Below are 26383 nucleotides of genomic sequence, written 5' to 3' on the forward strand. Positions count from 1 at the left end.
CTAAACAGAAGCCGAAAATATCCCTGCTCTCCTCGGCAATCGGGATGCTGAAGAAAGCATTCTTCAAGTCAATCACCGAGAACCAAGTCGCAGAAGCTGGAATCATAGTCAATAGGGCAGTGATATCAGGAACGACTGGAAATTGTGGCACAACGATTTTGTTCACCTCTCTATGATCTATCACAAACCTGTAAACAGGTGGCTGAGAAGGGTCAGTACGCTTCAAAACAGGCAAAACCGGGCTATTGCAAACGTTGCCTCTTGTCTCCTCAATTACATCTTTTTCAATCAAATCATAAATGATCGCTAGCAACGCTTTTTCACCTTCACTAGAGAGCTTGTATTGGGGAATACGTGGCATTTTAACATTCGCTTTTAATGTCACAACATATGGCGGTATTTCCAAAAGACCTACATCATTAGGACCAGTAGCCCAAAGAATATCAGGAAGAAGCGACAATTCTGTCGGAAGTTTATCCTTCGACAAATACATTGGGGAGACCACTTTCTTACCCAGTGTAAGCTGTACTCCTGAAGGAGAACAATATAAGGTTGCATACAATCTTTTCAACAGATCCAAACCTAACAAGTTCTCACCACAACCTGTCGTCAAAATAAGGGGTGCTTCTAATTCACAAGGTCCAACAGAAAGGGACATAGGACTAGAAATCGGGTTCCTAACCGGGGCGCCAGAAAAACCTACTGAAACATTCATTTCGCCAGACAAAGGTGTGCCAGGGAGTTTAGAGTGCATGATAGAACTCTTTGTAGCACCAGTATCCAACAGAAAAGGCTCTGACACACCTGATTTAATCACCTCAACATAAGATCCACTCTGATCTACTGGAACTGAAACAACTCCCTCTCTTTGTCTATGGCTGTCCTAGCAATCATTACCTTCCATATTCTCATCTTCTGCATAGTAGTCATCAGCATAGTACTGAGGCGTCCTGCCAGACGCGTTATTCTGCTGATCAAAACTATTCATTGAATTCTGAGGCAGAAAGGAGCATGCATTCTGGGGGAAACCTCCACGTCCTCTACCTCTAGATGCTTGTGGAACACCTCGACCTCTTGTGCTAGAAACACCATTCATACGCTGTAACAAAGCAGGGCAACTACTTTTAAAATGACCTTCTTCTTTAAAATATGCACACTGATGAGGGCCTACAGGAAAATGTGGTTGAGAAAACTCGAACCTTTGCGAGTTTCTCTGAAACTGCTGAGGTTGCTGAAAATCACGCTGACCACCACAAGGCGGATAAGCTTGCTGTAAAAGAACCTTCGTTTTTAACTCTTTAGTTTTCTTGTCTGCTCTATCTTTTTCGTCCTTATCTCTATTTTCATAATACTGCGCAGTAGCCAATATCTGTGCTGAAGAGGAAACGGCACAAGAACTCTCTGAATCTTTCAATTTCTTACACAGTTCGGGGAGCAAATTATGTACGAACTTGTCAACGAACAACCGCTGACCACCTTCTGTACTCATATCTTGACCACTGTGGTCGATAAACGTCTCCTCAAACCTGGTGAAGAAATCAGACACGGTTTCCTCTTTCTTCTGCTTACATGCAGACAATTTGTCCCAATTCACTCGCATAGCAGGCATTAAAGTCTTCATGTAGGTAACGATTTTACCAGTTAGTTCTGCAACTAAAGGCTCAGGTTTAGCACCACCAACTTGTCGGCCATCTGCAGTAGCAATATTAGCCCATGCATCACCTAACTCCGGCGCATGATTTGTATGACGAATCAATCCCCACAAAGGCTGTGGAACCACATTTCCAAACAACATGTCTATGTCAGCTAAATTCATAATACATGAGCCTGCGGTCTGTGATAGTTCCTTATAATACCCTGCAGGATTTTTACGGGGGTCAGGCAAAGTCTGCTTAAGGGCCAAAACTTCAGCTCGCTTCCATGGAACATGGACAAAAACACGCTGAAAATGTGCTGGCACAGCATCAACTTGATTAGCGACATCAGCTGCAACGGCTTCCTTCCATACCGGAGGAACTTCTCTCATGGGATACTGTCTTGCTTTCCTCCTAACAGAGGGATCAGGCTCAAACAACGACTGAGAGATAGCCTCCCTCCTAAATGACAACAATGTCGCAACTGCTCTTTCAACATCGGAACCCACTATCGTTCCTTTTGCAAACTCGAACCGCACACGACACAACTCAGGTGGATTGGGCTCCAAATCATTATCCTCCAAATCCTCACATAGAAAAGCACACATTTTATCAAAAACTTATCTTTGCCTCTGTGCTTCCCACTGATGGAAGACATCCATAACAGACTCTAGCTCATTTCTTGTGGGGTCTATAACCCATTTATGCGCCAAATAATCCAATGTTTCCCGCTCTCTAGAGTCGGGCAGTTGACTACGCAGCTGTTTGTGCGTTGAAACAGGGGTCATACTTGCTGCCCCAAAAAGAGGAAATAGGAGACTAGCAACAGTGTCAGTCATTCTCTGTCGAACAGAAGGAGAAGTCGACGAAAGAACAGGAGGAAAAGCAGAGAGAGGCAAGGCAGATGCAGATGCAGACGCAGAGGCAGTAACAGTAGGAACATCAGAAGAGGTAGTTGATGCAGTAGGCAAAGTCGTAGGAAGTACAGAGGGAGCAGGTAGCAAAGTCAGCGGCCTTTGAGGAGGCTGAGCCGTAGCAGTAGGAGCCAACTGGAGAGGAGCTGGCGGTTGTGGAAGAACCTGAGGCACAACAACCGGAGGTTGCACAACTAAAGGTTGCGGAGGCGCAGTAGCACTCTGCGCATAGACGGGTGGCGAATTCAATAAATGCGACATTAAAGGATCTTTCTCAAGTTCCTTTGCTGTATCCTGCTGGAGAGGTGACAAAACTGGATTGCATTTATCGATTGCCATTTTACGTTGCCTGTGCAACTGCTCACTCGCTTGTTCTTCTTCATCATCTTTATATTGCATAGCAGCTTGCATTATCAACATGCCCTTTTCTCTTTTATTCCTTTTAGCTAATTTAATTTCTTTCTGTTTGGCTTCCTTTCGCCATAGGCGGAAAGAGTCAAACATCGCCGGTGGGCTTTCTTCTTAAAAAGTCTAACCTCTAGATTATCTAATATCTCTGTGTCAAAACTACCATATTGGGGCCATTTTAAAACACCATCCTTCCTGGTGTATCGAATCCATACTTCATTATACGTGATGGGGCCCACGCCGTGCTTTACATAGAGTTCATAAGTTGGAGTTCCAATTGGAGGAACCGGACACAAGTCCTCCAATCGGGAATCCCTATTACAACTAAGACAAAACAAATTTCCAAGTCTGCTAAGACCAGGCATCTTCGCTCTCTAGTCTAGCTTCAAACTTCAAAGGATTATCGAAATACGATAGCCTCGTGAATACACGAGTCCCTCGGCTTTGGTACTTGCAAGTTCCAAATCAAAGATCCGAAGGGGATACCCAAACTAAGAACCAAACTAAGGACTGGGAGACGCTCCACTTATACTTAACTGAGGTATCGATGACGTCACCAGAAGACTCGTCTATCGTTTCGCTCTACAAATCATCAAAGGGTCCAAGACAGGGCGATAGTCAGGGCAGCAGTCCTTCGTTGCCGTCGGGAAGCGGGGAACCTCGGAGCAAAGACATGAAGGGGTCGATGAAGTGGTTGGCCTTCCTCCAGAATTTTTACACGAAGCTCCTCACGAACCTCTGGCTTGGACCGGTACCGCTGAAATCGACCCACGTTGGGCGCCAAATGAAGTACTGGGTTTTTAAGAACCCAGCGGTGCCAGGGAACACACCCTAAGACTTCGAGTCCTTCCTGTCCCAGACTACAGAAACACAGAGTCTTTTTGGTGAAGTCATAGATCGAATTTATTGGCTGCAGCCAGTAACAGGTTTCCTAGAAGTACAACACGGTGTATATTCTCGGGAGACTGCTGAACTTACAAAGCCAGCCATCCCTTTTTATACAAAATATTATGCTTTAGGCAAACATTCCTTATTTTACAGTTGACCATTCACATATTTTCACAACAAAGAAAAAGCAGATTCATGATGACAAGCCCATTTTCAGTTTGTCCATCCCATAACCAATTTCCCGGCAAGGCCCAACATTTTCATCAGATATCGGACGGACCCCTAATAAAATCGGGCACCTCCTCCTCGTAAAGCAGGTCATAAAACAGAAAGAAAAGACAGGTGTGTGTAAGATTTGGCGTGGTTTGGATGCGATGAAAGGTTTATGGTTTGCTGTGCCTTGATACTAATCTTGATCGGCCACTGGGAGAGAAACTGGCCGAACAGGTTTGGCTTCAGGCAGTGGAGTCAGCTTGCCCAGGTCACACAAAAGTCAGCAGAGGTGTACGTGTCCTTAAGACTCGTTTTGACCTTAGTCATCAGCCTATGTGAGGGCAACCACAAAATGGCTGCCATGCACAAAATGGAACCCGAGGGTTCAGGACGGTATCCCTGATTTAATGGTGATTTAGGCGTTCGAGTACGCCGAAAATGCCTGTATATGGTATACTCGTCATTTTCAGTCTGCTGATACCAAAATCGTCATGATTCGACGATGTTTATGACACGGGTCCAGAATTTTCAGTACCACAGTGTTGTCATTATTCCTTCAGTTTAATATTGTTTGTGTGAGGTAGAATTTTTTGTAAACCGATGAACTAAGCACTTATCCTGATTCCTGTCGGTATTTTTCTTATGCATATTATTCCTTGCTGATTTCCCCATTTTTACCCTCTAATTGCATTATTTTCTCAATTTTCCTGGTGTGCGGTCGTATTTTTCAACCAGATTCATTGATTACTATCTCATGTTGGTTTAATAGATTCCAATGTTACTTCCTTTGATATGCTAATTTGTATATTTATTGCTTGTTGTATCTTTTATAGTCACCTTCATTGACCAAATAAAGATCAGTTGATTAGTCAAATCTGGTGATGGCTACAAATAAAGTAAAAGATAGTGTCAAAAAGTAGACTGAAGATACTGGTTACTTCTTGTAACATGGCAAGTATGAGGAGTTAAACTCTAAACCTATTGGTACTGAGTCTTTCTCATGGAAAGGAAGGCTGTAAAGTGTGGCTTCTGTTTCGAATGAGGATTTTACTTGAGTAGAGAACACACTATGTCACAGCTTTCACACAATGAACTACATTTCCCAGTAAGCTCTCACATAGTCTGGAGATTAAGCAGCCATCTTAGATATTTGTGTATAATTTAACTTCAAGCCTACAATATCTATGCTAGGCCATTGGGATTCCATGTTCCTGTAACCAGAACCTAGCATTCCTTTTGCTAACGACCAGTTACTTCCCTTAAATTGTACTGAAGAATATTACTTACGCAGGAGACCTATTTCTGAGAGTCATATTATTTCATGAAATTAAGCTTTAAACTATTTTAACATTTACCATGAGCTCTTTTAAGACCGTGAAATTGTAGTTTTTCACCCATGAAGTTCCCTGTGAGAGAACAGGAAAGATTTCATACCAGGACATATACCCCATGTTCTTTATAAATGTCAAACGTATTAGAGTTTTACTATGGTCAAACACATTTTTAAGATATTAATTAACAGAATAATAATGCTTGTTAACTACCTTATAGTGCTACGAAGAGTCAAGTACAAACAATAATTTATCTTAATCAAAGAATGCATACTGACAATGTTTGCAGTATTAGTTCAAAGGGAGACGTTTCAGTGAACATATATTTAAGATATTCTTTATTTGTATGTTTAGTTTCAGGAATTCCAAGTTCCGAATTGCTGTCACTGCATCACCCTCAAATTCACCCTAACCAAAAATGTATCATGCAGCCTCTCATCATCCAGGGTCATTTGTACATTTTATTCCAATACATTTTCTTACGTAAGTGATATTATACTGATACAATCTATAAGAATAAATTCTTTCCATTTATTTTCAATACTTTTTCTTTATGAGTTTGACCTGTTTATCTGAAGCACATTACATATTTTTGCACATTGGTGCTGAAAGTCATCCTAAGCTTCAAAAAGGAAAACTTAACATTTGTTTACTAAATATAGAATATTTCCTCTTAATGGAAATATTGGATTTCATATTGTCAATGCATATCTGTCTATGATGTAATCTCGCAAAGTTTACCTCAGACACAGCCCTTTATTTAGATAAAAACGTGGCAGATATCCTGTCCACTGTATTACAACCTCTTTAGGATATAATTAGGTCTTAATATGGCAGAGAGGATCTCGGTCACGTTTGTGACGGAGTATTCCCCTATGCCAAGACCCAAATTTGGGCCCGCAAGCTTTGTCTTTCTGTCACTATGTTTCTTTTGCTAAAAAATGATATATCATTCAACCTTAAGGGTGTGATCTGCTATAGGCCACCAGGGGCAATTAATGCACACAACAACAAGAACTGGTTGAGGTAATTATTAATTTGGCCCTTGCCCACACTAAACTGTTAGTCATGGGGGACTTTAATGTATGGCCCAACAGAAGTATGGACACAGCCTTTGACAACATCACTCAGTCATGTGCTAATCTGAGCTTAAAACAATGGGTGACTGTACCAACACATATAGGAGGTCACACCTTAGACTTGGTCTTTGCTAGGGAAGATCTTACCATCATGGGTGAAACCCTGCCGATGGGATGGACAGACCACCATCTGGTCACTTTTAGAGTGCAAAACATGAATAAAAAAAGGCCCGCAGATAGACAAACTAGGACCTTTCAGGGTCGGGACTGGAAGAGGCTACGGAGAAAGGCTCAAATAGGCAGCCCCCTATTTCAGACGGAAGCTCTGTTCAATCCTGGAAAACAGGTTACAGAGAACTATATTGCTCTCAGTGAGCATTTAACTAGGAGGCTGGACCAACTTGCCCGATTAAAGTCATCAGGAAAAGAGGAAGCCCCTTAGCCCCATCGTATACGAAAAACCTAAGGAATCTTAAGCTGTCCTGTAAAATGGCTGAAAGACAGTGGAGGAGGACTTATCTGGAAAAGGATCAATTTAGCTTGAGGCTTATTATAATAAAATACAAAAAGAAGTTATCGCTGCCACAGCTGAATATTTTGCATCAACGATTTTGAAAAGCTCTAATAAATTTAGGGACATTTTCGGGATAGTGAGAGAGATGACCCATCCTGATTGTACTAACAATAAAATCAAACCCACCCAGGAGTTGTGTGATGGACTGGCCCTCTTCTTTCAAGAAAAGATAAATAAAATTGTGGAAGGCCTGAGAGATATACCCTCATCTGTTCGGTCAGATCAGGAAAAGGGGGGAGATGTGACAGTGACAATTGGGATGCTGCTCATGAGCTGGCTGTCCCTCAGGCTACCATGGACAATCTTCCCATACCTTCAGAGGAGGAGTTGCCCTTATACCCGTAGGAATCTCCTCAGGGTCACCACTGGATCCTATGCCTCCAAAGCTGATGAAAGAATTTGGGTCAGCTGGGCTGTCAGTCTCTCAAAACTGGTGTGGTTCCTTCCATCTGGAAGCAGGCTGTTTTCACGCCGCTCCTGAAGAAGCCCACACTAGACCCTGAATGTTATAAGAACTATAGGCCAATATCCCTCTTACCCTACCCAATTAAGATCATGGAATGCTAGGTAAGTAGAGCACTGTACCGCTTCTTGGAGATAAACAGCAAACTGGAGGTGGGACAGTTTGGTTTTAGACCGGGTCATGGAACAAAGACAGCCTTGATGGGCGTTTTAGATAAACGGTCAACCATGGCATTCTCTGTCAAGGCTGAAAGACCTAGGGGTGACGGGCATAGCACCACTGGTGTAGCTAGGGGGGTGCGGTGGGGGCGGTCCGCCCAAGGTGGCACTATTTTGGGGACGGCAGCTGCGTGGTACTGTTTTTTTAACAAATTTTTATTGGTTTTGTGCAAGTATCATACAGTCATGCTCCTTTGTGACTTTTTTTGTAACTCTATCATCATGATGCTCATTAATACAGCGTCCTAACATCCCCAACTAGCGAAGCCCTATCTGCCATTTCCCACCTCCCCCACCCCCCCTTGTCAGTGTGCCCTCTACTATTCGTCCTGCGGCATATCATACCCCTTCTGGTAGCAGTGGGTGACTCCTCCTAAACATTTCCAGTCTCGGCTCCCCAGCTAAATGGGAGACCAGGCGCTGTTCAGAACAGTGTACGGTACCCATTCCGCCTTCAATCGTATTTTGGCACATGCAGTCCACCCTCGCTCGCTGCGGACCATGCGGCCTAGCGCACCGCCTCCCCAACCAGTGCCCCCGCGCCCTCTACCCCCGGTGTCCCCTCCTGGCTCGTCAGTGCGCCGGCCTCACCATCCTCAACAACTTCTCAAAGAGACTGCAGGTCCGCCACTAGCGCATTCCATGCCCTGGCCGCATCTAGCGCTTTATCGTTAGCAGTGCGTCTAGCTAATTGTAACCTGAGAGACCCTTCACTAGTAGCCCATTGCAGGAAACACCCCCGCCATTTCAGAAAGCTAGGCCCCCCTCTAGACTTCCAATGCAGTGTGAGCTCCCTCTTGGCCAGGATTAACCCCAGGTCGAAAAATTTGCTGGTAATCTTCGTGGTTGGCGTATGCGGAAACCAGAGTAAGAGGCAAGTCCCCATGTCTGTGTCGATCTGGCGTCCCGTAACCGCATTCAAGCAAGACAGAACTTCAGCCCAGTATGTGCCAAGCACCGCGCACGACCAGAACATGTGCCCAAAGTCAGCACCCTCCATAGCGCAGCGAGGACATACCGAATGCGCGCCTCCAAAGACCCGTTGGATTTTGGCCGGCGTCCAATACGCCCTATGTAGAGTGAAGTACTGAACCAGTTGGAACCTAACATTGCGCGTGCCCTTCCAGGCCCTACGTACAAGCTGAGGCCAGGTCGTCTCTGGTATCTGCCGACCGAGGTCACCCTCCCAGCGCTCCCGCAGCTTGTCTAGGGGAGTTCCATCTAGCGCAAGTCTCCGGTATAGGCAGGTGATGGCCTTATAACTGCCAGCCGCCATCACGACGTACTGGCAGCCCAGTGACGTGGGAGGCTCTATCAGCTCCATCCTCCAGCGCTTCTGAATCCCAGTCACTAGAGCCGCATGGAGCAAGAAGTCACCCCTCGGGAGATCGAAGGCCTCTTGCAGGTCATGAAACGACAACAGGGCACCATCCCTATACAAATCCCCCATCATGTGGACCCCGCGATCCTCCCAGGTGGCCAGCGCCGACCAGTCCCCACCATGCGGGAGGGCCGTACACATGCCCAAGGGGATCTCCGACTCATATGGAATGTGACATCCTGCCCGCTTGTGGCTACGAAGCCAGCACTGGCGAAGGGTGCGCTCCTCCAGGGTCAACTGATCCAACCGAAGCCCTTGTTGGAGCACGATGAAGGACAGAACATGGCGCAGCATAATCCGACCCTGCGGGCCGTCCGGGCCTCTAAACTCCCGCGCCACAGCTTGCATGAGCCACTGTAGCTGCGCTGCCAGATAATACCACTCAAAGTCCGGTACCGCCAGGCCGCCTTCTTCCCGGGACCTAAGCAAGGTATTCAAAGCCACACGTCTCCTGCCAGAACCCCAGATAAACCCTATCACCATTGACCGTAGCGTCCGGAAAAAGGAGATCGGGATCCACACCGGCAGCGTGCGAAAAAAATAAAGCAGGCGCGGAAGGACCACCATCTTCAACAGCGCTATACGTCTGGCCACAGACAGAGGGAGAGTGCGCCAAAACCCTATACTGCCTCTGATGCCCCTCAGGGCTCTGCCCACATTCCCTTCATGTAGGAGCGGTGGGTATGATAAATGTGGACTCCGAGGTATGGCAGGCAATCTGGTTCCCAGCGCAATCCCTCAAGCTCCACAGGCTGGACACAACGGAGGGTCAAGGGGAATAGACAGGACTTAGACCAGTTAACACGGAGCCCCGACAAGTCCCCGAACTCTCGGAGCAAGGCCCGCGCACCCCGCACCGACGCTTCCACATCGGCCAAATATAGCAGGAGGTCGTCGGCATACAAGGAAATGTAATGCGAAATGCCGCGCAGTGACACCCCCTCATAGTACCGACCTTGTCGGGCCCGTACTGGCAGGGGTTCAATCGCCAAGGCGAAGAGGAGCGGGGACAAGGAGCAACCCTGTCGGGTGCCTCTTTCCACCGAGCATGCTGCAGATATTGAGCGGCCCGTGCGGACCCTAGCAGTAGCGGACTCATACAGCAGCCTCGTCCAGCGGACGAAACCGTCCCCTAACCCGAACCGAAGAAGCACGCAGAACAAATATGGCCACTCCACACTATCGAACGCCTTTTCGATATCTACCGAGAGTACAGCCGCACCCGCGGGGCCCTCCCCCTCAACTTCCATGACCCGTATCAGGCGCTGTATACACGTCGAGGTGTTCCGGGTGGGGATGAAGCCCGACTGGTCCGGGTGTACCAGAGAGCACATATGGACAGATAACCTCGTGGCCAAGATCCTGCTCAGCACCTTATAGTCCACAGTGAGCATCGAGAGCGGGCGATACGCCGTTCTAGCCATGGGAAGCCCGCCCTTCTTCAGTAACGGCACTATAATCGCCTCCCTCGTCGACACCGGCAACCTGCCCCGCTCCCACGCCTCGCCATACACCTGATGTAGTTGGGGTGCTAGGAGATCAATATATGCGGCGTAGAACTCCACCGGAAGGCCGTCACCCCCCGGCGTTTTCTTTCTGGCCATGTGTTTAACCGCCGCTCTGATCTCCCCCAGTGTGATAGCTGCACCCAGCGCAGTTCCCTGCTCCGAATCTAGCCGCGGTAACTGAGCCTCATCTAGGAAGGCATCCAATCCAGCCGGTTGCGCCGACATCCTGCTCCGATAGAGTTCCGAGTAATAAGCCAGGAACTGACCATTAATTTCCCGTTGTGAATGAACCAAATCCCCGGTCGGAGTGGTCAGCGACAATATTGGCGTCCCCCTAGGTTGAGGGTTGGCCAGCCACGCCAACATCGAACCGATCCGGTCCCTCTCAGCGTGCGCTCGGACCATGTACTCCCGGTAATCATGGCAGCGGAGCCTCTCCACCTGGGCAGCAACTCGCTCCCGGGCCGCCAACACTTCCTTCCTATTGCCCCCCTCCGCGTGGCCATCCCTCTCCGCTTGCCGCTGTGAGGTCTCCTCCCGCTCGACATCAGCCAACAGTGTTCGACGCACCCCCGCTGAGGACGAGAGGCGCGCGCCCCGGATCACCACCTTAAAGGCGTCCCACTCGATCGCTCGAGCGGTCGCTGTACCCGAGTTCTCGTGGAAGTAACGCTCAATGCATTCCTGTATTTCAGCGTGAAATATCGGGTCTTCCAGCGCCAGCGGATTCAACCGCCACGTGGGGACCGGCTGCCGCTGTCTGGACCAGAGGACTGTAAGTAAGCAAGGGTTGTGATCCGAGATGGTCCTCGCCAGGTATTCGCTGCTGCGCGTGAGTTCCTGGGCCCCAGACGAACAAAGGATAGTGTCGAGGTGCACATGTAGATCATGAGGCGTGGAATAAAACGAATAGTCCCTATCGGCGGGGTGATGCGTCTGCCAGGCGTCCAAGAGCCCCCATTGCTCTTGCCAGTCCCTCCGAGCCTTGGCCACCCTGCGCACTACTGACTGAGCCAGCGGAGGGTGGGAACGGTCCATATCCACATCCACTACCGAGTTAAAGTCCCCCCCATGAACACCGTGCCCACTAGCATAGGCGCCAACCACCTCGACAGCGCAGAGAAGAACGCGGCCTGATCAAAGTTTGGAGCATAAACGCAGCAAAGCGTAACATCTCGGCCATCCAATCGCCCTAATACTGCCACAAACCTCCCATCTGAGTCCACCCTTGTCGTCAATGGCTGAAAGGGGATACCTGCCCGCACCAAGATCAACACCCCTCTAGCATGAGCAGAATAGGTAGTATAGAAGAGTTGCCCCCTCCATCGCCGCTGCAGCGCTTGCCCCTCTGCTAGTGTTAAGTGCGTCTCCTGCAGAAAAGCCACCTGTACCCCCCTGCGCACTAGGTATGCATGCACTTTGTATCTCTTCCTCATGGAGTTGAGCCCCCGCACATTCCAGGTAACACATTTCAGTTCCAATCTAGCCGCCATCGATAGGCCCATATCGGAGTCCTATCCCTGACAGCCCCAGCAGTACACTGACAATCACCTGTAACCTACAACAACCCCAACCAACCCCAACCAACCCCAACCCCACCCACCCCTAGAACAGGCGCCAAACAGTTGTTACCCATCCAAACCCTACCCCCGTAAACGAGGGAAACTCTGGGAAATACCAGAGACTCACAAGTTATGTGAGATCGAGGAGGTGACTCCACACCAGCCCGCCGGACATCCAGAGACCCACCACACCATGATAGGCCGATCCCGACTAAGAATAGACCTCCCCCTCCCCCCCAGCAGCACCACCGCTCCACCAAAAAGACCAGGGCCCCCCGCGTGTTCCGGCACTACCCCAGTAAAACAGATGATAACGTCAGCCCCAGCACCCCCGATAACAAGACCCCAGCAACCCCGGCAATGCTATCCCCTCAGGCCGAGCACACCCCCTTACTGTCCTTCGCTCAGCCTCCTGGAAATCATTCGTCCATTAGTCCATCGGCAGTCTGTGGGGTGACCTGAGGCAACTCCCCAGGGTCCTTGTCCGACCCCCCTTCCGATCCTCCTGGATCCGCCTAATCAGAGCCCAACCGGGAGCCCGAGTCCGCCACCGGAGTCTCCGTCACCACTCCTGAGATGATCGAGACCGCTTGAAGGGCGGCCCGCCTCTCCAGGTCCGTCTGCGACGCCGATGGGGACCGCCTGGTCTGCTCTCGCCTCCGGTTACGCCTGCTCCTGCGCGGCTTCGGCCGGTCCTCCGCGGCCTCCATCCAGGTACCTGTGCCATCTTTGCCTGCTCGATACCGCTCCAACCACTGCCAAACGTCGTCCGGTGTGTCGCAGAACTTTGCCACACCATCCACCAGCACCTTCAGACACGCCGGGAACATCGTCGCGGAGAGCTCTCTTGACAGTGACGAAGGAGAAGCGGCAGCGCTGGACCTCCTGGGAATAGTCGGGAAATATAGACACCGATGCGTTGTCCACCTTGTACGGGCCAGCCGACCTAGCCTGCCTCAGGATAATGTCCCGGTCTCTGAAATGTAGCAGCCGGGCTATCACTGGTCGGGGGTACGGCCCGGGGCTGGTGGGCGAGCCGGGACCCTATGAGCTCTTTCCGGGGTATAGAAGTGCGTCAGACCCTCAGGAACGACCACATCACGTAGCCAGGTCTCCAGATACGAAACCATGTCGCCCCCTTCGACATTTTCGGGCAGACCCACCACTCGGATGTTATTGCGCCTGTTGCGCCCTTCCGCGTCAGCCGCTCTCCTTTCCAGTTGCTGCACCCTGCGTGCTAGGTCCTCCAGCGAGGCGTCCGTCGCTTTCTTGGGCGGTTCTAGCGTCTCTAGCACCAGCTCCGGCAGCCTTGACTCGGTCAGCGAGCTTGTTGTGGTCCGCCTTCAAGAGGCCAAGGTCCGTGGAGACCTGAGCGATGTCCTGGCGTAGCGCTTCTCTCGTGTCCCCTATGGCCTTGAGGATCTGGTCCATCTGCTGCTGTTGCAGCCCTGTCGCCTGGCCATCCGTCGACCGCAGTTCATGGACCTCAAGAGAGTCTTCAGCCTGGTCTGGCGGCGCCGCGCCCGCTCCCTTCCATGGCTTCCCCATGGAGAGTCACCGGCTCTCGCACTTATGCCAATCGCTGAGGTCCACCCCAATGCGTGCTCCGGGTGTCAATGGGATCCGCCGTCCCGCAGACCGACCAAGCAGGATGCCGGGACCGCCCACACAAGATGTCTCCAAGAGCCGCAGTTGGTCCCCGGACACTCGATACTCCAATGGGGTCTCTCCCGCGCTAGGCTCCACGGCCATCAGCGAGTTCCACCAGGGTCACCAGGCCGCTCCAGCCCCCCTGAGATTGCCAGGATATCCAGACGGTAGGCCCTGGAAGAGCATCAGCGCGCCCCCCGGTCCCTCCTCGGGTGTAAGAGGTCCGCGCAGGAGGGCCAGTATTTCTCCCAAATCCCGGGGTGCAGTGGCGCAGGCACCAAAACGCCACCACCCGTGTCCACACTGGGATAAGGACGGGGCCCCCCTCAGGCCAATCCTGGGCACTCCGCAAGCTCGGCGGCCTCCAGTCGCCCAGTACCTCCTCTGCGACCCCAGCAGGTCAGGCGCCTCTCCGTGCCCCGAGGCGGTGCCGCTCCCCAGCGGACCCCCGCGGGATTGGTGTGCTGATCGCCGGTCGTAATCGAGAGCGGCGCCCCGAAGCGGCTGCCCCGACGGAACCACCTTGGTCAGGGCCCACTCCGGGACCGCTCCACTCCGCAGCGCCGGGGCGATGTCGCCACAGCTCCCCCTCGCCAGTACCTCCGTCTGTTGCCGCCGGCCGGTCGGGAGCACCAGCGAGCGGTCCCCAGCTCCAGGCGCCTGAGTCCGTCTCCGCCAATGGGGCAAATCCCGGGTTGCTCCGTTCCCCGGCCTCCCACGCAGATCTGGTCGCCAAGCAGCCCCTCCGCAATCGAGGCCGGGGATCAGCGGGCCGCAGTAGGCCCCGGCAAGATGGCCGGCCACCGCAGTCCCTGCGCCCGTTGATGTGCCGATTTCACAGCGGCTGCAGGTCCCTGCTCATGGCCGAGCGACGCCGGGGTGCTCCGTGTCGGCCGGTAACCACGCCTGGTCAGCGGCGCCACCGGGGGGGTCCTCGGTCAGGATAAATACCGAGATCGGCCCGGAGCTCGGGGCTCAGGCGACCATGCTAGGCAGCGTCGAAGCCACGCCCCCAGCTGCGTGGTACTGGTAGCCAGCCCAGGATTTACTTAGGCACATAGTCGAGCAGCACGGCACACGTCACCTGTATGTAAGTGCACTGTGCAAGTTAGGATATGACTGCACTTGTTCATTCCGTTTCTCTTAAGCGTTCCGATGCCCGACGTTGACTGTAGTGCTCCCAAAAAGTCAAATATCCTCCTATGTTCGCCCCGCCCGTCTCTCTGCTCTCGTCTCCGTCCTCATGTGCTCTGGTATGCGAGGCCCACTCCCAGCGCCGCATAAAGCAACAATTCAGATCATTACATTTTGTGGACTTGCAAGAAGGACCATAAACATGTCTCACGTGGAAACCGGAAGCACTCCCACAGCCACAGAGGAAAACCGACTGCTGGGTAAATAGAACAGGGAAAGAAAGAAGGAATGTTGGAAGAAAAGGGTGAAAAAAAGGAAGTAGGGATGATGGAGTAGGAGGATGAATGGATATGTGGATGAATGAGTGGGAGAAAGAAGAAGTGAATGATGATGGATGGACACATGAAAGTATAGTAAAGGAATGGGTGGATGGGTGGGTGTGTGAATGGATAGGTGGATGGACAAGTGAAAGGTTGGCAGAACAAATGGATGAATAGTTGAGTGAATGAATAGGTGGAGGGACAGGTGAAAGGAGGATACAGTAAAGGGCTGGATGAGTGGGCGAGTGTGAATGAAAGTCGTAGTGGATGGATGATGAATGAATGGCAGGGTGAATAGATGGGTGGCAAAGTGAATGAATGTATGGATGGATGGCAGATTGGATGGATGGCAAAGTAAATGAATGGATGCGTGGCAGCGTGAATGGATTAAAGGAAAAGTGACTAAATGCATGATAGGATAGCAGAGTGGATAGATTGATGAATGAATGACAGGATGGATGGCAGAGTGGATAAATGGATGGATGGATGAGCAGATGGATGGCAGAGTGGATGAATGGGTGGTTGAATAGCAGAGTGGGTGGATTGATGGATGAATGAATGGCAGAGTGGATGGGTGGTTGAATGAATAGATAGAAGAGTTGTTGAATGGATGGGTGGCAGAGTGGATGGATGGTGAATGGATGGCAGAGTGGATGGCAGAGAGGGTGAATGAAAGTGGATTGATGGATGGATGGAAGAAAGGATAGGAGGATGGATGGATGGCAGAGTAGACTGATGGATGGCTGAGTGGATGAATGGAAGAGTTAATGAATTGATGAAAGGATGTCAGTTGATCGATGAATGGCAGAGGTGATGGTAAGATAAAAGAGTGGAGGATGGATGCAAAGAGAATGGATGGCGAAGTGAATAGATCAATGGGTGGCAGAGTGGATGGTTGGTTTTTAGACTGTATGGATGGGCAGATGGATGGCATAATAGATGGATGACAAATTGGATGGATGATAGATAGATAAATGGATAGAATGGGGAAATATTGAATGATGGGTGAAAGAATGAATGGATGACAGAATCTAAAGGTGAAATAGTGGATGCCAGTAGGTGGATGGAAGGGTGAAAGAATGACTAGATAGATGCATGGATGGAAGAGATAATGAAGCAGTTCTATTGCTATAGCTTTGCTTATGTTTCTAAATACTGTCGTTGTGTGGTAGAGTGTGGGTGTAGAGTGTGACCTATGTGGGAGTTGTTTTGGTGTTGTGCTTGATGTCTAGCGGGTGGTTTTACTGCTGTGGTCTTGTAGCAGCTTTTCAGTATGGAGAGGTGTAAGAGGAGGAAGGGAAGGAAGGGATACATTTACTTATGCATTTAGCTACCATTTTAGTGCTGGTGGGCCTTCATCAACTGAGACTTGACCTTCGAGGTTTGCTCTAGGCTTACGCCGCAGTTTCACACCCTTTCTTATGCACTGGAGTACGGAGTGGCATTGTAACTTAAACCCTGCCAATCCACCCCTGCTGCTCGCCGAAATTTATCCCCAGATACACCCTCCATACCGCTACCTGCCATGGGCGGCAATCTGGGGGATAGCCCCAAGTGCCAGAAGCTCTAGCTATGCCTCTGCATAGCACTGAGTTGGATGCGCTCCTATCTATCGGATAGATGGCAAGCAGTAGCGCTCCTCCGTACCATTCGAGATTTGTAAAGAAAAGGCATGGGGTACCACAGTGATCCTCCATCAGTCCTGTTTTGTTTGACGCATATATGCGACCTTTGCTGGAGATCATCAAGGCACATAACATCAGCGTGATTAACTACGTTGATGATACGCAGTTTATGGTATCCCTTGACAGTGACCAGGTGAACTCACTGGACAGCTTTCACTCATGCATGCGAGAAATGGTGAAATGGCTGAAGGAGAACTCACTCCAGTTTAATAACGAAAAAACTGAGATTTTGCAATGCAAGGTGGGGGGGGGGGGTTCCTCGAGCCTTGTCAGCTGACTTCTGGCCTATAACCTCGGATGGCATGCCGACACCAGTGAACGCCATACGCAACCTGGGGGTTAGCTTTAATGATAGATTAAACTTGGAATCTCATGTTAATAAACTGGTGGGAGCCTGTTATACTCTCATCCGAGGACTCCGTAAAGTGCTACCGCTGTTGCCAGCACAGGCACAAACTACGGTAGTCAGAAGTATCATATTGAGCTGCCTGGAATACTGTAATGCCCTGCTTCTGGAATCCCCTGGATACCTGATTGCTAGGCTCCAGAGTAACCAGGTGGCAGCAGCCAAGTTGGCTCTGGGTCGAGCACGCCGTTCCTCGTCAACACAAGCACTGACAGAGTTACACTGGCTGCCAGTAGCCCAGAGGATCTTGTTTAAATCTTTATATGTAGTGTTCAGGGCACACCATGGGCAAGGTCCTAAGCTGATTCAAGATAGGTTCCAAAGGTATGAAAATATGCGCACTCTCCGCTCTTCTTCTGCCAGCTTGGCCAGAATACCCAGGACAAAGAAGGTCACCCTGGGGGGAGAGCTCTTAGTGTGGCAGCAGCCCACCTTTGGAATCGTCTTCCCCTGGAAATCAGGAGTATTCAAATTCTGATGTTGTTCCGTAATAGAGTTAAGACCTGGCTCTTTCCAAAAATCATGCCATTTTTTTAGTAACAGTACCCTTTCCTCTGTGGATCGTGTTTTACATTTTTTAACAGTTCACTCATGGCTACTTGCTCTCTTTTTAGTGCCAGGATGCCCACAGGGTTGCAGAGCGCTCTACAAATTTCAAAACAAAATAAAATAAAATAAAGTTGATTGTTGGCTCTCCATTCAGTCCATATTATAGCCCGCATAGTATCCCAATAAGCATTCTTCTACACCTTTCTATGTATTGCATAATTCTTCCTTTATCTTATTCCCTCTTTCTATTTTTTATACTCCCTCTCTCTACATCTTATGGAATTCTTCTATCTCTGGCTCTAACTGTTTTGATTTAAATTCCTAAATCTCGCATCCTTCCTTGTAATCACTTGTTCAATAAGTTTCTGTCTGTATATCTATTTTTATCTCTCACATTATCTTCCCCATCATACTCTCACTAAAAACTGTATCACTCAGAATATCCTCTTAATGTGTTGTCTCTGCACAAAGCTTTAATCTCCTCTGCCTCTCTAATGTCAGCAGTGCAGACAACCATTCACTTTTATGCCAAAATTCTTGTTTCATTTATATAATTCTGATACCATTTGTCTTATCTTTTTATTCTATTGTTTGAATACTCTGTCAGTGCTTTCTCAGTACTTATCTCAAGAATATTATGTAGATGTGCACAGTAGTGCAGTAACTCGTATGAAATATCCCAACACAGTTAAATAACTGCAAGTGATGAACTAACGAAACACACTTAGTGATATTAACAAAGCATGAGATTGGAATATAGTCAACTGTGCTTCGACAAGGTCAAGCATATCATATTTTTTATTTATTTATAGAGTTTTATGTAGCGCGGACTTGACCCTTGGGTATCAGAGCGCTTAACAGTTACATTTGGAGCATTTGTGATACAATGCGAATAGCTATATATAGTTCCTGTACATGAGATTAAATAATAGTAGTAGCATTACTGTATATACAGTTCCTGTACATGACATGATTCACTTATCAATTACAACATTGCAGCATTACAATATACAATATTCCTGTAAATGTCATTCCTATTCGTTTCAGCACAAGTAACATTGTTTTTGTGCACATGGATCTGATGGGCTTTCAGTGGGATCCACAACAGGAACGGTTCGTGATAGACGTTTGGTATTAGTCTTACTGCTAAAGAACCGTCTAGCCTTATGGAAGGAACTTGCTCATTAGGTAGTTCTTCACTTCCTTCTTGAATGTTGCTATGTTTGGAATTTTTCTAATGTTTGGAGGGAGTGAGTTCCAGATTCTTGGGGCTGCTCCGGAGAATGCTCTGTCATATGTTTTCTTCTTCCGAAAGATAGGTGGTTTCAGCAGCAGTTCTCTAGTGCTCCTAGCTGATCTGCTTCCCCCTGAAAGCTCTATTTTCTGGGCTAGGTACTTTGGAGTTTTGTAGTGTAGCGCTTTGTGTGTAGTACATGCTAGTTTAAATTGAATTCTGGCTTCGTACGATAACCAGTTTAATGCTTTCAGGTGAGGAGAGATATGGTCGTATTATCTGGATCCTGTAATGAGTCTTGCGGCCACATTTAGACATGCTTTTAATGGGGTTGTTGAAATTTTTGAGAGACCTGCTAGAGTTGTACATCCATATTCAATCCTAGAGATAACTAAGGATTGGACTGCTAGTTTGAGGTCTGCTGTGGTGAATAGAGGTTTCATTTTTCTAATATAGTTCAGATAAAACCGGGCACTTTTTGTCAATGATTTGATGTGTGTTTTCATGTCTAGGTTCTTATCTATCGTGATTCCCAATGATTTTGCAGATTCAACTAGTGTCGGGGTGCAGTTTAGTGCTGTGATCAGTTTGGACTATTCTTTCACTTCTGTGGGTTTCTCTGGTGGTGATATTAATAGGAATTCCGTTTTGTGTGCGTTACGTTTCAGATGATTACTAGTTAGCCAGTTTAATGACATTTTAAGGTCTCATTCATTTTCGTTATGTCTTCCAGTGATATATCTGAGTGTCATCAGCGTACATGTGTCAAGATATGCATGCGTCTCGGAGAATTTCTGTGAAAGGTTGCACATATTAGTTGAATAGTGAAGGGGATAGTGTTGATCCTTGAGGGACTCCAATTGAATTATAGCATGAAGGGGAGAGCGTCTGGTTGACTAGTAATCTTTGCGTTCTGTTTTGAAGGAAGGATTGAAACAATTTCAGAACAAGTCCAGATAGTCCCATCCTGTCTTGAAGACTGGCTAGTCATTTTTCATGGTTTACCGTGTTAAAGGCAAACAACAGGTCAAGAAGAACTAGTAGGTATATTTGATTGTGGTCTAAGGCCTGCAGCGCTTCATCCACAATGTGTAAGATTGCTGATTCCGTGCTGTGGCCTGGTCCGAATCCGATTGGCAGTCGTCCAGCAGATTGATATTGGCGATGTGGTTGCTTAGTTGATTTTGTTCACATTTCTCGATTCGTTTGGCATGTATAGGAATATTAGTTACTGCGCGTAAGTTATTTGGCTCTGCCGTGTCCGCTGTAGGTTTTTTGTAATGATAGGGAGGACTTGACCTGTTTTTAGGCAATCTGGCAGGATCCCTTGAGAAAGTGAGGCATTTATTATTTTTGTCCATAGTGGGACGACGATGTGATTGATCCTTTTTAAGCATTTAGAGGGGAGGGGGTCATTGTAGTGGCTGTTAGGTTTAATCTCCAAATATGTTTTGTCAATGATATTCTGGTCATATAGCTTGAAGGTTGCCCATTGTGCATTGTTTTTCAATCTATCATGATCGATTGTCGAGGTATCCTTGTCTTGTGTAGGTAGTTGACTATGAAGGTTGTCTGCTGCCAACCGGAGCTCTTTTTCTAGCTTGTTGGCTTTGTCAGTGAAAAATGCAGAGAATTCTTCACAACTCAGTTGAGTTTTAGTAGTTTCTTGTGCTGATTTGGCATGCTTATTTGACTGTTGCTTTTATATCTCGAAAAGTCTCTGTGGTCTGTTTTTAGTGCTGTCTAGTTCTGTTCTAAAGAATTCTTTCTTGGAGTTGAGTACTTTCTTGTTGTATTCGTTTCTGATCTTTCTGAGTGTTTTAAGCTGAGGGGATGATGGGTGCTGTCTCCATTTTCTTTCTGCAAGTCTTAGTTTACACCAATCTTCATTCAATGTCTCATTAAACCATGGATTTTTATCCCTTTTCAGATATTCTTTTTAGTTTTAGTGGCATGGTGGAGTTGACTATATTCGTTATTGATTTAGTGTAGTGCTCAGTGAGTTCATTAGCGTTCAGCAAGTTGTTAGGCGGGTTTAGTTCCTTCTCGCATCTTGCTACTAGTAGATCTATATTAGGATCTTTGATGTCCCTGGTCCATTTTTTTAATTTGACAGGCTGCGTGGTTTTGCTCTTTTTTTATTGTGGGTATCAGGAAAGTTATGGCATGGTGATTTGACCATTCACAAAGAACAATTGATTGAATTGAAACATCTTTACTCCTAGAAATTACCCAATCTAAGGTAGCCCCTTTCAGGTGGGTTGATTGTGTGCAGGTTTGAGTGAGGTTTAACTCTGTTAGGAAGTCTTTGAATGCGTTGATCCGTTTGTCGTTATTGTCATCCCAGTGTAAATTGAAATCGCCCAGGAATATGTTATTAGCGTTACTGTTAGAATTAGCCTGATGATCTCCATTAATTGTTCTATGAAAGTAGCATTATTGCTGGGTGGGTGGTAAAGCGCATGCAGGTTGCATCTTTGATTGCCTGCTGTTCCTACATTAAGGCTTAGGTATTCACATGATTCTAGAGGGTCTGACTGAATTTGTTTGATCTCTATATGTAGTGTATTTTGTAAATGTAGTGTATTTTGTAAAGCGCACAGCTGCCCCAACGGGGCGTCCCAGCGCTGTATAACGCTGTGGAACCCTTCCTGGCTCTCCCTGTGAGAAGCCCCTCCTGGGCACCCCCAAGGTGAAGCCAGGCATCCCAGTGTTGTAGGGGCCGTTGTGGAGATTAAGCAAGCTATTGCCCAGAGTTGCAGCGTGGGACCCATGATTAGAGTAGGCGCCGAGGCGAGAATTATCGAGTCCGCGGACATTGAGCTCAAGACCCTGCCGCGTCGGGACTTGAACCCTGGTCCCGGTATGATCCTTGCTTCAGAGTCTGCCGCTCTAACCAGTGAGCCACACTTCTCCGACCGGTGTATGCAAGCTATATCACCTTCTGTCTTTTTTTGTCTGTCTACTCTCTCAATGTTGTATGGAGAAGAAGATTCCGTAAGCCATGTTTCTGTAAGGATTGTTACGTCTATTTCTTGACTAATGATGAGGGCGTGTTTTGCTACGGACCGACAGTTGAATAGAAGGCATAGTAGAGGGTTCTCTGCGCTAATAGAGTACATTTCTCGAGTATTGGCGGTAAGCTGGACTTGTTGTAGGTTGTTGAGGTTGGGTTTCCTATTCTTGATCCAGGGTTTTCTATTGGCTTCGATCGGGACTGACTTAGTGACCTCCTCTTTGCTGCTAGTTTCCGGCTCATAAGATCATAATATGGTTAAGGTTTCATCGTCTGATATGTATTTAATATTTCTGTCTTGTCTGTTAAGTCTATTTGATACTGGTATGACGGTCACGCTACTCTTTTCTTGAGAGCTAGGCACTCATTTTTGGACGTGTTCGACTTTGGCGTGGGTGCGTACCGTGATTTCCAGTATTGTTTCTAAAGCTTGTAAGGCATTTGAAATGTCTAGTGATACCTTATACACTTTTGTTTGAAGATCTTTCTTTCCGATGATGTGAAGATATTTTGGGAGTATGCGTCTGCCTGTTTCGGTTTTTGCTTGTGTCCTGACGTTTTAGAGCCTTGGATTCTTCATTTTTCCTAATATTGTCATTGGCTCGGGAGGTAGTGCCTCCACTATTTGTTGGGTGGGGTGCGTTTCCTGAGACCTGGTCTTTTGGTCTTACGTTCTGAGCATATGAATTTCGTGAAGTCCTTGTTGAACTTTGTGATGCTGAAGGAGATGGAGGCGATGATTCTACTCGCTGCGGTGGGGTCAGGGCTGTATTGGCATATGGTGTAGCGTTTTCATCTGTCTCAGACTCTTTTCCGTCTAAAGAGCCTCTTTTTATCGTTGTGCCTCCTGATGTCAGCGACGTCTGTGGCGGTCATGTTGGAGGTGAGTAGAGTGGCTTCTTGTAGGGTCCGTTGTTGATTAGCGGGATTAGGTTTATCTACCCACTCTTTTAGCGTGGAAAATAGGTTGTTGAATTTTTCTAGATCATTGTTAGCTGCTTGTATAAGTACAATGCCGTTCTTGTAGATCGTTATGCTCTTAGTTTTGGTGATGGGATGTTCAAAAATGTTGTGCCATGTGGTATGTTGTTTTTGTTTTTTCTTCATAATGACGATGCGCATTTAGCCGTTTTTTTGGTGAAGAATATCAAGTCAGTAATAATTATGCCTTTGTTTAGGTTGAAGAAGGGGTCAGAAATCAGCGTGCTTTCTAATAAGGTTGTGTTCGAATTTTTTTGCCGCATTCTTAGATAGGTTAGTAGGGTAGTTTATGAGAAAGGCGTTTGTGCCTGTAGATTCTAAATTGGTTCCCGCCATTTAAAAAAAAAAAGAATTGGCACACTTGAGTGACAGTACCTGTTTGCCAGAGTATTTGTCGTTGCTGTCTCTTCTTCGCTCCATGGGTCTTGTTAGACAATCCTGTCCCTCACTGCTTGCAGGATTATTTGTCGTTGTTGGTTCCTCTTCTCTCCCTCGGTCTTATACTTCCTTATAAAATCATTACAATTAGCCCTTCCAAGAAGGAAGTCTTAGTTGCTTAGGCTCACTCTTCGCTCCCAGGGTCTTAAAATTCCCTGTAAAAAATCATTACTTTGAGCCCTTCCAAGATGGCCACCTTATTAGATGTTCAGGCTCAGTCAAGGCTAAAAGTATGGCACCAAGTTGAAACTATTGTAAAATATTTAAAACACTACGCACAAAGGCTGTCCTTTATTGTTTTTGTAAGAAATGGTGTTACTAGCTGAGAGGAGTGCAAGCACTACCCAAGTAACAACTACAATCCTGGTCAGGGTGAACCACAAAAAGTAATTAAATTATCCTATGCTTAATCTTCTGGTAGCCTGGGGCAAAAGCAATCCAGAATAACTTACAGGCAATGTATAATTTAGGTATTCAGCCCACAAACAATAATAAAATGAAAACACAACATAAGAACAATATCACAACAATTCTGAAAAATAGAGTATATTTTAATAAGTACAAGAATACCAAAACAAATGAAATCCAATCTGTAGAACCAGATTTATGACATAAAAAATAAATTATTGAAACAGAATGCCAAAAAGAACAGAGTGCCAACTGCGGTATTTGGTCATGCAACTTGGAACAAAGTTACAAGTTGAGGCAGTCTGCAATGGAGTGGAGGTCGGGTACAGTCACCAGGTTCGCCTTGGTCAAAAGTTACCTTTGGACTTAGAAAAAATTCAGAACATTTCCTGGAAGAGGTAGAGTCCTCAGCACGAGCAGACAACAAGTCAAGAGCAGGTCGTTGATGATGGGGACCTTCTGGATGAAGTCTCAGTGAAGCTGTTGGCAATGGTGGGAAAGGCTGTAAGTGATAAAAGCTGAATTTTCTGTCCAAGGAGGTTGTTTGCTGTGCTACTTTAGTGGGTAGCACAATGAGTGCTGCACGCCCACTAGAATAAATCTATATTGGGGCCCTGTGTACATGTGACCATACCTTATTTTAAGGAGGGCACAAGCACTTTAGCACTAGTTAGCCAAAAAAAGCTAATTTAGCAAGATAGGAGGGTCAGAGGCAAGAAGGTTTGGGGAACTACCACCAAGGGTGTGAGGTGTAACAGTTTTCATTAGAAATGCCCACTAATTATAAATGTTTTATTTTCATGTCTCTTTTAATTTTTGCATAACTTTTTCATAGCTGATTATTTCTTTGTCTAACAGCATTTTATTATATTAAGCAGGGAGTGAGACCAAGAAGGATATCAATGAAAATACTTATTTTATACATGAGCATATCTACTGGTATTGGAAACTGCACTCCTGTGTTCTCTACGAACATTTGATCCAAGCGTTATTTGTAATTTGAAATTCTGTGGTGTCGTGCAGCAAGGTATCACCCTCTAAACCTGCGTGTATGAATAATATAGCACTGTTGCAATTGCCAGACTGGCAAATGACCCTTGCAGTGCACTGCCTTAAATCCAAAAGTAAAAAGTTTTACTCCAACTTCAACAAAGGTTGTTCCAACATGTCAATTTTAATTCACGACATGGTTTGTGGTACTTTCATTAATTCATGATGTGTATTTCTCTTCTATATCAATCCATAAAAAAATGCTTCAGAAACACCAAACATGTGTTTGCTTAGCCCCAATGCATTGCAGGCAGTCTCCTGCCCTTCCTTCGGGGGTTATCTCTGGAAAGAAATGAATGCCGAGATGAGGCAACAACATTCTCAAAAAACTATAATCATTTGTTAATACGAATCACTAGTGCTCCGAAAGGTATCTCCAGTAAGCATGCATATACATACACTTGTGTAACGGACTATCCTGGGTTACCTGTAAACGTGAATAAAACGCGCTCAAACTAAGTATGGGCGAAATTTACGAATTTGCGGTACGTAAATTTGCACGAAAGCGAATTCGGGGTCCGCAAAATCCGCAAATTTGTGCAAATTTTTCCGTGTTCGTGGGGAGATTTGCGTGTTCGCTGGTTTTTTTTCAGCGCGGTCATACATGGGCACGGCCATCTTGTTTTCAGTGTTCGCGTTGCGTATTTCCGTTTCCGGGCACCAGTTGCATGTTCGCTTTGGGTACGGTCCGCTATTACATGCTCGCCGGGTAAATATCACGCAAACTTGTTTTTCATTCATTGCTATGGTTCTGGGCATGCTTTTTCAATCCTCCCTTAATCTTTGCAATCCTTTGTTTCTTTGACCTTTTTTTTACTCATTACCTATCTCTTTATTTTTGTACATCAATATTTTGTGTCTTTTTCTACTTTTGGTTACTTAAAACTACTTTTTTAACTCTTTTCTTTTATTTACTTTTTCCCTATTCTTTCTTTCCTATTTTATTTTCCTGTACTGCCCAGGACCATGGCAAAGGGAGCCAGGAAGAACATGAAGGGGAAGGGTCCTGCACCCGTACCCGGCTCCCTTGCGGGCGCTTAAGGCAGTAGTAGCCCGGGAGATCTACAGCGCGGTGGAGGTGGCCGCACTGGTTTTCTTCATCCAGCGCCACCTCCCCAAGATCTTCGCGGCAGGCGGCAGGCCCGGTGCCGGGTACGGGTTCCGGGAGCGTCGCCAGCTATGGGGGAAGGTGTGCCGGGCCATGTATCGGGAGTCTGGGGTCTGGCGCACCTACAACCAGGTGACGCACCGGTGGTCCAACTTCCTGGACCGGGAGCAAGACCTGCTCGACCTGCTTGGAGTCCCGGACCTTGGTGAGTAGTAGTAGCTAGTATTTAAT

Source organism: Lissotriton helveticus, chromosome 3_2 (assembly GCF_964261635.1).
Source record: "Lissotriton helveticus chromosome 3_2, aLisHel1.1, whole genome shotgun sequence".
NCBI classification, from domain to species: Eukaryota; Metazoa; Chordata; class Amphibia; order Caudata; family Salamandridae; genus Lissotriton; species Lissotriton helveticus.